The following is a 9,931-nucleotide window of genomic DNA, read 5'->3' on the forward strand; positions in this document are numbered from 1 at the left end:
CTTATTGTGGCCTTTCAGTACTTAACAAAGGCCTATAAGAAAGATAAGTCTTTTTAGCAGGGCCTGTTGCAGCTTGACAAGGGGTGATAGTTTTTAAACTAAAAGAGGATAGATTTAGACTAGGTAAAAGGAAGACTTTTTTTTACAACAAGAGTTGTAAAACCCTGGAACAAGTTGCCCAGAGATGTGGTAGATGCCCCATCCCTGGAAATATTCAAAGTCAGGTTGGACAGGGCTCTGAGCAACCTGATCTAGCTGAAGATGTCCCTGACTCACTGCAGGGGGGTTTGACTACATGGCCTTTAAATGTCCCTTCCAACCCAAACCATTCTGTGATTCTATGATACAGAAAGTACAAGTGTCTCACCAAAAAAAACCCACGCTGGTCATTTCAGTAGAAGTAGCTGTGCCACAACTTAGGAACTAGGTTTATCCCAAAAGGTGTCAAGCCCTAAGCATGACTCTGGAAAACACGTAAACACTTTGCTTGAAGCTCCAAATGTTGCCTACAATTAGGCACTCACCTGCTGGTGGGCTTGCTGGCACAGAGGCAGGCTGTGGGCTGCTTGTCAGGAAGGAGCAGCCATCGAGCTTCAAGGGGAACTATGTCCTAGCCGAATTGGCTTCACCTTCATGAGTCAGTATGGCATCAATGCAATGGATGGTTGTTATGCTCTGATGTAACTACTACACTTCTGATGGTGTTTGAGAACGTGAGAATGAGCCATTTGCCTGGGGAGCTGCTCAGTGCCATGATGGCTGCATCTGCACTGTTGGAATGGAGCTTTACGATGTATATCGTGGGGTGCAGGTGGTTTTAATATGCTTTAGTGCAGATTGTCTCCGTGTAACTCTCGACAACCACAAGGTACTCCAGATTATGCAGAAGGTTAACAAAAAGCCTTGCATGAAATCATGAGATAGCAGAAGAGATAAATGTTTCGAGAACATAGCTTGTTGCTGTAGAAAGTCCAAGCAGCAATTTCTCCTGTGTCTATAAAAACTACCAATAAAAAGAAAAGCAATTCAAGGTAGCTTTATTTTAGAACATGATTCATCCTGAAGTGTTCCAAGTATTTTATGTAGTCAGAAGAACGGAGACAACTGTATGTCTCCATCTATACATATAGATACTAGGTAGTATAGCTATTTGGAGAGTATTGCATGTATTTGGAGAGTAAAAGTTAAAAAGAACAGGATGTTTAATCAAGTTGTAAAACTGAGAGAAAAGACTGTACAACTGGATGTGACTGGTCTGAACTGAATGATCAGTCTCAGGGTTACAAAGTTGTGGGTCTCTCTGGTAAGAAAATGGACCAAGACTGGAATGTGGAGTGAAATCTATGAAAAAAGAAAGGAAAAACACTGAGCAATGAAAAACAAATCAAGAGAAGAGACAGATATTTTATATTTGCCTTATATAAACAGCAACACTGAGGCAACTGTTTCATTATATATGCTGAAAAACCACACGAATTACAGAGGAATATCCATATTGATGACAAATTCCATCTCTTTTCCCCTACCCCTTTCTGGATCAAGTTTTGAATTCCACATTGTTATAACCATTTAACTAAAGTAAGTTTTACTAGAAAATATTGCTGTTAAACAGGATGTTATTTACTTTAAATCGCAGTTTGTCTAGTTAATTTTGTCTCAAACATGCATGTAGAGTGTGGTTTGCACAAGTAACCAGTAGCCCCACTTAGAAAAACATCAGTTAGAAAAGCGGGTCCTAGCTCGCAGCTGGCGCAGCTGGAGTACAGAATGCAGAGTGTTCAAACACTGATGTTAAGAACGCCTGGCCCTGGACAGGGGTGTGGGAAGAACCGAGAGGCACCAGCGCACGCGCGAGGCCCAGCCACAAAGCACAGCAAAGCAAAAATCTGTGACTCCTCGGTCCGGCGCGGGAGCAAGTGTCAGAAAGCTGCAGCTGCACCCACAGAGGGCAGCCGAGGGGGGATAACCGTACCTGTGGTGCCTCTCGAGAGGGGCTGTGGGAGGAGGCACCGAGTGAGCTGTTCTGCTGGACAAACTGCCAGCCTCGCAGCAACTGCCGCGACTTCAGGCAGGTGGGGGTCAAGGAACGAAATCAGCAGCACAGATGGATTTGCCAGATCCTGTAAAATGTAAACCAGATATCTCTGAGGAGACTTGTAAGACCAAGCGACAGCGCTAGGCATGCTGGACACTACCTGATCATAACGTGTGAGGCTAAGGAGAGGTGTTTGAAATTGCACCACAGCTCCACGCTCCAAATTCAATCCCCTTTGCTGTGGCAGCACCCAGGTGAAGGCAAACTGGCAAAGCTTACAAGAAAAGGGGAGTTTTGACTTAAAAGATATCCACAGCAACACCAACCCGTACTGTACCATTGGTATTAGTGGCATCAAAATGAGTCACGGTGGCTGGGAATGAATACACAAAGTTTTTGTCCATCCCGCTGCCTGCTAATTAGACCCACTGTGGCTGAGCCTAATTAGTGGGATACTTTGATTACTCTTCAACCCACCCTTGCGAATAGCTCCCATAAATCATCAGGTCACCTTCAGTTGTATAAGTGAAGCCATTTATGCTTTTTCCTGAGATCTGACAACACTTAGGATTATTTTTCTCCCAAGGAACGAGGGCAGTTGTGGTGAGTGTTGCTTTATAATCAAAATTGTGATTTGATCAGCCTAGCTGCAATGTGACACTGACTGGAATATTTACATAGAAATAAACAGCTTATTTGGGAATGGCAAACAGAGAATGTTGTTTCTGATATCAGTGATGAGCAGACATGCTGAAGATGGAAAGGTCAAGGAGAGGGAACCCATGGGAAAGTACAATCAGTGATCAAAGAGATGAGGGGAGAAAAGGTAAATGCTGTTGTGGTAGGATCACTGAAGGAGAAAGATCAGGTGGTGGAGGCTTTTTCTGAGTGACTGATGAGGTCACCCAAAGAACCAGTAATGCTTTGGTGGTACCCAGAGCCCTTTAAGGAAGGGAGAGCAGATGGCTATTGCACAAGCTCATGGAAATGTTTTTATACAAAGGGAGGAAAAAACAGCCCAAGAAGAGCCACTCATATTTTAACTGCATTGGAGAGGCCACAAACTATTTGGAGGACAGAATCATAATTCAAAATGATCTTTGAGAGACTGGAGAAGCAAAATTATGAAGTAAAATAGGAAGTTGTCCCATAGGGACAAATGCAAAATCTTACAGCTAGGCAGGAACAATCAGCTGCTTGAGTAGCCACTATCTGGAGAGCAATTGTGTAGAGTAGAAGGTATGACTATAGTGCCAAGGAAACTCCATGTGAATCAACAAGGCCCTGCTGTTGTGAAAAAAGCAAACATCATAAGGGGTTATGCAAACAGGCATACAGTCTGCAGGACACATGGCACACCTGGCACTGGTGTGCTTTGTCGAGGTACCATGTTCCATCTGGAATGTGGCATTTCAGAGAAATATATGACCTGTGTGGGACACAGCCTGAGGGTCACTGCAAGAAGGTGAGAGAGAAACATGGCCCGGGAATAAAGACTGAAAGAAGTGGAGTTGTTCAGAGAAGAGGAAAACAAAAAAGGCAGAACTGCCTTCATTTAGCTAAAGGACAATGAGGAAGGGGATAAACCACTTTTTATGTTCCTTCACAGCAGGAAAAAGTGGAAAAGGTCAAAGTTACAACAATGAGGCTGAACATCACAGCCACAGCATTGCTCAGGCTGGAAGGGACCTCAGGACATCTGCTGTCCAGCCTCCTGCTCAAAGCAGGGTCCATCTAGAGAGCAACCCAGGTTGCTCAGGCCATGTCCAGTCTGATCTTGGCGGCCTCCCAGGACAGAGACTGAAGAGCCAGTCCAGTGCCTGACTGTCCTCATAGGGAAATTGTTTCTTCTACATCCAGCTGGAACTTTCTCTCTTTCAATTTATGACTTTACTTAAGATCCTGACTTTTCCCCCACAATCATCCCGCCCCCAGGCTAAGCAAGCCCTGCTCACCTGGCCTGTCCTCACAGGGCCACCCCTCCAGCCCCTGGGTGTCTCAGAGGCCCTCTCCCCTGCCCCAAACTCACTTCAACTCGTAGATGTTTTTTACATATGGAGGTCCAAAATGATAGTTTTGGACGTGGCCTAATGAGTGCCAGCTAGAGAGGGATAATCACTTCCTTTAGCCTGTTGGCTGTCCCTGTTCATCCTACCAAGGATGCAGTTAGTCTTCTGTTCCCAGGCCATGCTGGTGGGCATTTTGCTGCCCACCATGACCTGCAGGGCCCTAACTGTGTAAGAGCCGCTCCTCTGCCAAGCAGTCCCCAGCCTGTGCCCTGTCAGGTGTTGGTCTACCCAAAGGGTAGGACTTTGTCTGTGATGAATTTCATGGGGCTCCTGTTGGCCCATCCCTCCAGCCTGTCCAGGTCCTTGTGGATGACTGCCTGGGCCTGTCGTGTGTCAGGTGCACCACCCTGGTCTCGTATCATCCACAAACCCGATGAGGACCCACTTGTTCTCCCCTGTAAGTCACTGATAAAAATATTAAAACAGGACAAGATACTAGCACAGTATGGCACTCGGAACTGGTCTCCAGGGAGGGTAGGAACTATTAATCACTGCCCTCTAAGCCAGATGACTCAGATAGCTTTCCTCTCATCTGACAAGCCACTTTGCAGACTGTAATAACCTAGCTTAGATACCAGGGTGGAGTGAGAGACTGTCAGAAACCTTGCTAAAATCATCCGCTAGTACTACAAGGAGGACATAATCTGCTGCTGACCCTTTAACTACAGATCTATTGCCTCTGCTGAAGGTACTTTTTCTGTCAGATGTTAGAGCTGCCACCACATCTGTTCGAGAATTACAGAGTTGTCCAATGGCTTGTCTCCTTAGCTAGAAGAACAAATAAATGCGTCTTTGTTGTGGTTAACATGGTCTCATGAAAGGTTCAAAAATTATGAGTCTTCCAGAATGAAAAGGCTGGTCCAGATATTACTTGCCAGCAAGTGCACCAGCAGACTTGATCAGACTTGGCCTTAGACTTTTGAATTTCCCTTGCCTACATCCAGCAGTGCAACAATTAGGTGTTGTGTGCAATCCCAAAGCCAGTAAAGCTGCCTGCTCACTTTCCACTTGTGCTTTGTACGGAAATCAGTTCTTCATGTCCTGCCTCGGAGCCCTTTTATCAAGCCTCTTCTCCTCTTGTAACTCTAGGACTTTTTTCTCCACCAACACAAGAGGGAGCAGAGAGGAAGCACCCTTTGTGTTCACTGAAGAGGAAGGAGGAAATGATGGAAGATGTGCAGGACTGCTTTGATCCGTGAAGTCCTCTCTCATCTTTCCCTTAGACACGAGTGTTATTAGCTCTCGAGGGAAAGAGGGTTGGGCAGCAAAGGGAGGAGTGGTTGCTCCTCCTGGCTTTTCCCACAGCTCCCAGGCCCAGGAGGCAGGCTGGTGCACAGGCTGCAGTGGGAGCAGCTCCCTCCCTCCTTCTCTCCCTGCCTCCACCTGGCTGCAGTCCCAGACAGCTCCAGGAAGAAAGTGAGCACAGTCTGAAACACTTCCAGTATTCAGCCGCGTAGGTAGCAAGACTTAAAGTCAAACCAGGTCCTGGCAGCACACAGCAGGCCTGAGCCTGGCAGGCTGAAGGCTTCTCTGTGAAAAATGACGAGCCGAGATCGGCTTGATTGCTCTCTGCTGCCCTTCTCCCCACTTTGTCTTGTGGCTCACTGAAACCAGAGCAGAAACTCCTTTTTTCTTCATCCAGACCCAACTATATACACAGTTTTTGTCACCTAGAATGCACTGATTTCACAGTGTTCACTCTGCATACCTTTATCAAAAATGCATGGGTTTTTCCCAAAGGAATACCTGAATCGTATCAATTTTCTCTTCCTAGTGGAAACAGCTTGCAGAGCTCTGAAAGTTTTTAAGGTACTTAGCTCAAAGGGATAGCTGTACTTACAGGACTACAGCTGTACTACAGGACTCTAGCTCACCCAAGAAGCTACCGTCCCCAGCATGCCCACCATCTCATCACAACTTAGCACCTTTCTGCTCTGCTGATGCACAAACACAAGTAGCTTGCCTGCGGTCCTGTCAGAACGATCTAGTTAGAAAGCAAACACCAAAACTGAAATTAGGAAAAAAAAAAACATTGAACCCCATGATTATTGTACTCCTAAGTAGGCATTTGCAACCCAACAGTTAGAGGTGAGCAAACCCTTCACTGCCCGCTTTGCATAGACCGAAATGAAGCCACTGGCTACCAGAGCTGGTCTGTTGGCAGCAGATATGGTTTGTTATCTTCCACCATTCAACGTGATGCCACAAATTCAACTTACAATTGAAACTTTAGATCAGTTGAATTAAAAACGTTTTTGGAAGTACCCTCCAGCAGCCATACTAGGGGAAAAGGACATGCTAAAATGGTTCTGCTGCTGCAGCAGCAGCACTACAGGAGTGCAGTACAGGATCGCAGTGTCCTTCTACTAGCACTTCTTCTTACTGAAGGTTCCAATTTCCTAAGAAATAGAACCTGACATGTATTAACAAAGGGTTAGATGTTTATGACTGATGAACACATTGCTGACAAGGAAGGATTGACCACATAGTTTTAGAGACATGTTCCACTTTCCTTGTATGTGAATTAAACAAAATGCATGCTGCAAGTAGTAAAATAATTTGGAGACGCTTGTATAAAAAGTAACGTTGGCTAATCAGATGAATTGAGAAATACTTGTGCAGTTTTTGAATGTATTGTTTTCATTTCAACAAGAAGACGTATTGATTTATTCCACAGACATTTGGCTTCAATTCTGATTTTTTTTTCCAAAATTGAAATTCATGCACTCAGAGGTAAAATTGTGCTCTACAGCCATACAGCTTGGCTCCATCCTTACAATAAATGGCAAATTACTCCAGCCACAAACGCTGTCTCCTAGGACAGCCTTACCTGTTCGGCATTACTGCCTCACCAGTTGAGGTGAGCGCACACCGATTCTGACTCTTCCTGAACGGGACTGGTTTTTGGGGCAGCCACCAGTGCAGCAGTTACCAGCATTTGGAGCAGGTGATTAATGTCCAAGCCCCCAGTCTTGTTTCTAATATATTACTGATAGTATATCCAGCTTAAGGTGCTGTTCTAACAACTGTGTCCATTGCCACTAACACCCAAAATTCTGCAGCCAGAACTGTTACCAATATAAAACCAAAATAAACCCCCAACTCCAAGTTGCACTCTTTTGATTTTGATACTTCATCAAATAAACATGGAAAGGTCAAGGGGCTTGCCTGGGTATCATTTTGGTTTCTGTGTTTGTTGGTTGTTTTTTTTGGTTTGTTTTTTTTTTTTTTTCAGTTGACAACATGCTCTACCAGGTCTAAAAACTTGTAGTCTATGTCCTCATTCATCATTCAGAGATCAGCATCCCATCTAAAGGAAAGGGATAATTTTTTGTTATATTCTTATAAAAAAAGGCTTTATTTTGAACAAGTTTTCTCCATTTGGTTTTACAGTCTCAACATACATCATATTCATGGACAAGCAGCATTTTCACAGAATAAGAGCCAAATACAAAGAAAAGGAAGCCACTTGGGATTAACAGTTTCAACCTAATTGACTCAGACTTTAGAAAATACTGTATGCTGTCACTTATTTGAGGTAAAGCAATTCCATAAATTAAGATCCACTCTCTAACAGAAGAGTCAACAATGCAATATTTGTGAGAAGTAGGTACCTTAGGGAGAAGGGAGGGCTGGGGGGTCGAAATTACTCTAACATGTTGGGAGCAACAACAGAAGGGCAGGGCAGGATTTCCACTTGGTTTGCACTGGTAAGCCAATACAGTTTGGATGACCATATGTTAAGTGTTCAAGCAAATTTGTGCAGTTTAGATTTCAAGATTGATGAATTTTACTGGTAGTATAGTCTTAGAAGGTGAAACTAACTGAAGATATGTCATGAACTTAGCTTATATGCCAAATGCTGTCACTAGGTAACCATTATACAATCAGGTAATGATCAGTGCACAAGGTTTTTTTTCCTTCGAGTATCCAGTAAAATGCATTGCTTTCAGTGCCCAGTATGGCATACTCCAGTTATAGGGTTAATTTTCTCAGTAGCTGTGCAGTCAAACCCTAAAGTGATGCATCTGGTGAAATTCAAGAGTGCTTTCTTAAAAATTGTATGGAAGGGAGAGGGGAAAATACACCTGCTACCTGCTCACACAAAGAACATACCTGCAGCACAAGAGGGTTTGGATAAACAGATGAACGTCATTACAGGGACACATTTATACTCATTTAAAACTAACTTGCTTACAGAGCAAATCAGTTTGCATCAATATGTGTAAAAATAATCTTAAATCTGTTTAAATAGTATCCACATTGTAATGTTATAATGTAGATACTGTTTAAAAAAAAAAAAAAAAAAACAAAACTGTCCTGACCTTTTGAGGTCCGGATTGAAGAAAACTCTAATAATCCAAAAATCTCACTAGAGGAACTAGCACTAGATTTATATCCTGTAAACTGCAAGAACTGAATTATCACTGTTAAATTTCTAATGCCTAGCAGAAATACCGCAAGTTTCAGTTCATCCATTTATTGACAGACACTGCTCAGTTTTTTCCAGTGAAAAGAAAGCATCATTTGATGCATGTGCTTACAACCAAACATCACACAGAGCAACACATTTCTTTGAAAGGGTTACTGGCAAATTAATTTCCGAAATCTGGTTGTCCAAACCATCCAGTGCAAACAAAACTTCAAATTGAATCGGTGCAAGAATTTAGCTGCAAGAAGCAAAGCAGATTAATAATTTAAAAAAGCTCATTTCTCAGTATCACTCTGCTAACTCCAAGTTCCAGTGAGTAAAATGAGCTTTATACTTATTTTGGAGGCAGAGAAGCTGGTCCGTTAATCTGGCTATATAATGTTTCCATATCCTTTCTATTTCTTTCCTTTTTCCCTTTGTTTTTAATAATAATTAAGTAGATTTATAATTTAGCAAGTTATCTAAATCAGAACTAAAAAAGCACTAGTAAATTCTGTCTCCCATTGGAAAGCTGTAATGTGTTATGCAGCTTCATAAACATGATGTGGTATCTTGCAGAAATATGACCACAGACCAAAATTTATTACATTACATTTCGAATATAAGCAAACATGAAGTTAAACTGCAAGTCCGCCTTGTACAAATTGTCTCTCAAGATGTTCCAGAAACATTCCACTTAGAGCTTTAAATCCTTAATAGGTACACAACCTATAATATATAGCTACTGTGCATTTCAGGGAGAACTCAGAGAGGAAGATGTCTTGTTTGCAAAGAAACTGCCATCTACCCATTAGCTTTTATCACACTTCAGACTGCCAGAAAAAAAAAGTGGAAAAAATTTCCACTAGCATCCGATTCATTTCCTATACTTTGAATGCTAACAAAATGCTTTTCATTAACTGACAGGTAAGAGAACATAGAGTTGGGGGGATTTCAGGGAGAACTCAGAGAGGAAGATGTCTTGTTTGCAAAGAAACTGCCATCTACCCATTAGCTTTTATCACACTTCAGACTGCCAGAAAAAAAAAGTGGAAAAAATTTCCACTAGCATCCGATTCATTTCCTATACTTTGAATGCTAACAAAATGCTTTTCATTAACTGACAGGTAAGAGAACATAGAGTTGGGGGGGGTCTGTTAAGGAATTTGGTCCTTGTAATTAGGACCTTGCACATCCTTCAATAGTACCTATGTATAATGTTGCATGGAGCATGAGGTGGTTTTTTTTGTTTTTTGTTTGTTTGTTTTTTTTAAAAAAAACACCCTCACCTGCCTATTATGAATCATTACAGTAAAAATCTTGCTTTTTTTCCCCACACTGCACTAGGCAACTTTCCTTCCAGCCAAAGACAAGGAATTTAGTGAAGAATCAAAAAAAAATAAAAATAATAATAAA

Source organism: Merops nubicus, unplaced genomic scaffold (genome assembly GCF_000691845.1).
Source record: "Merops nubicus isolate BGI_N331 unplaced genomic scaffold, ASM69184v1 scaffold5311, whole genome shotgun sequence".
NCBI lineage: Eukaryota > Metazoa > Chordata > Aves > Coraciiformes > Meropidae > Merops > Merops nubicus.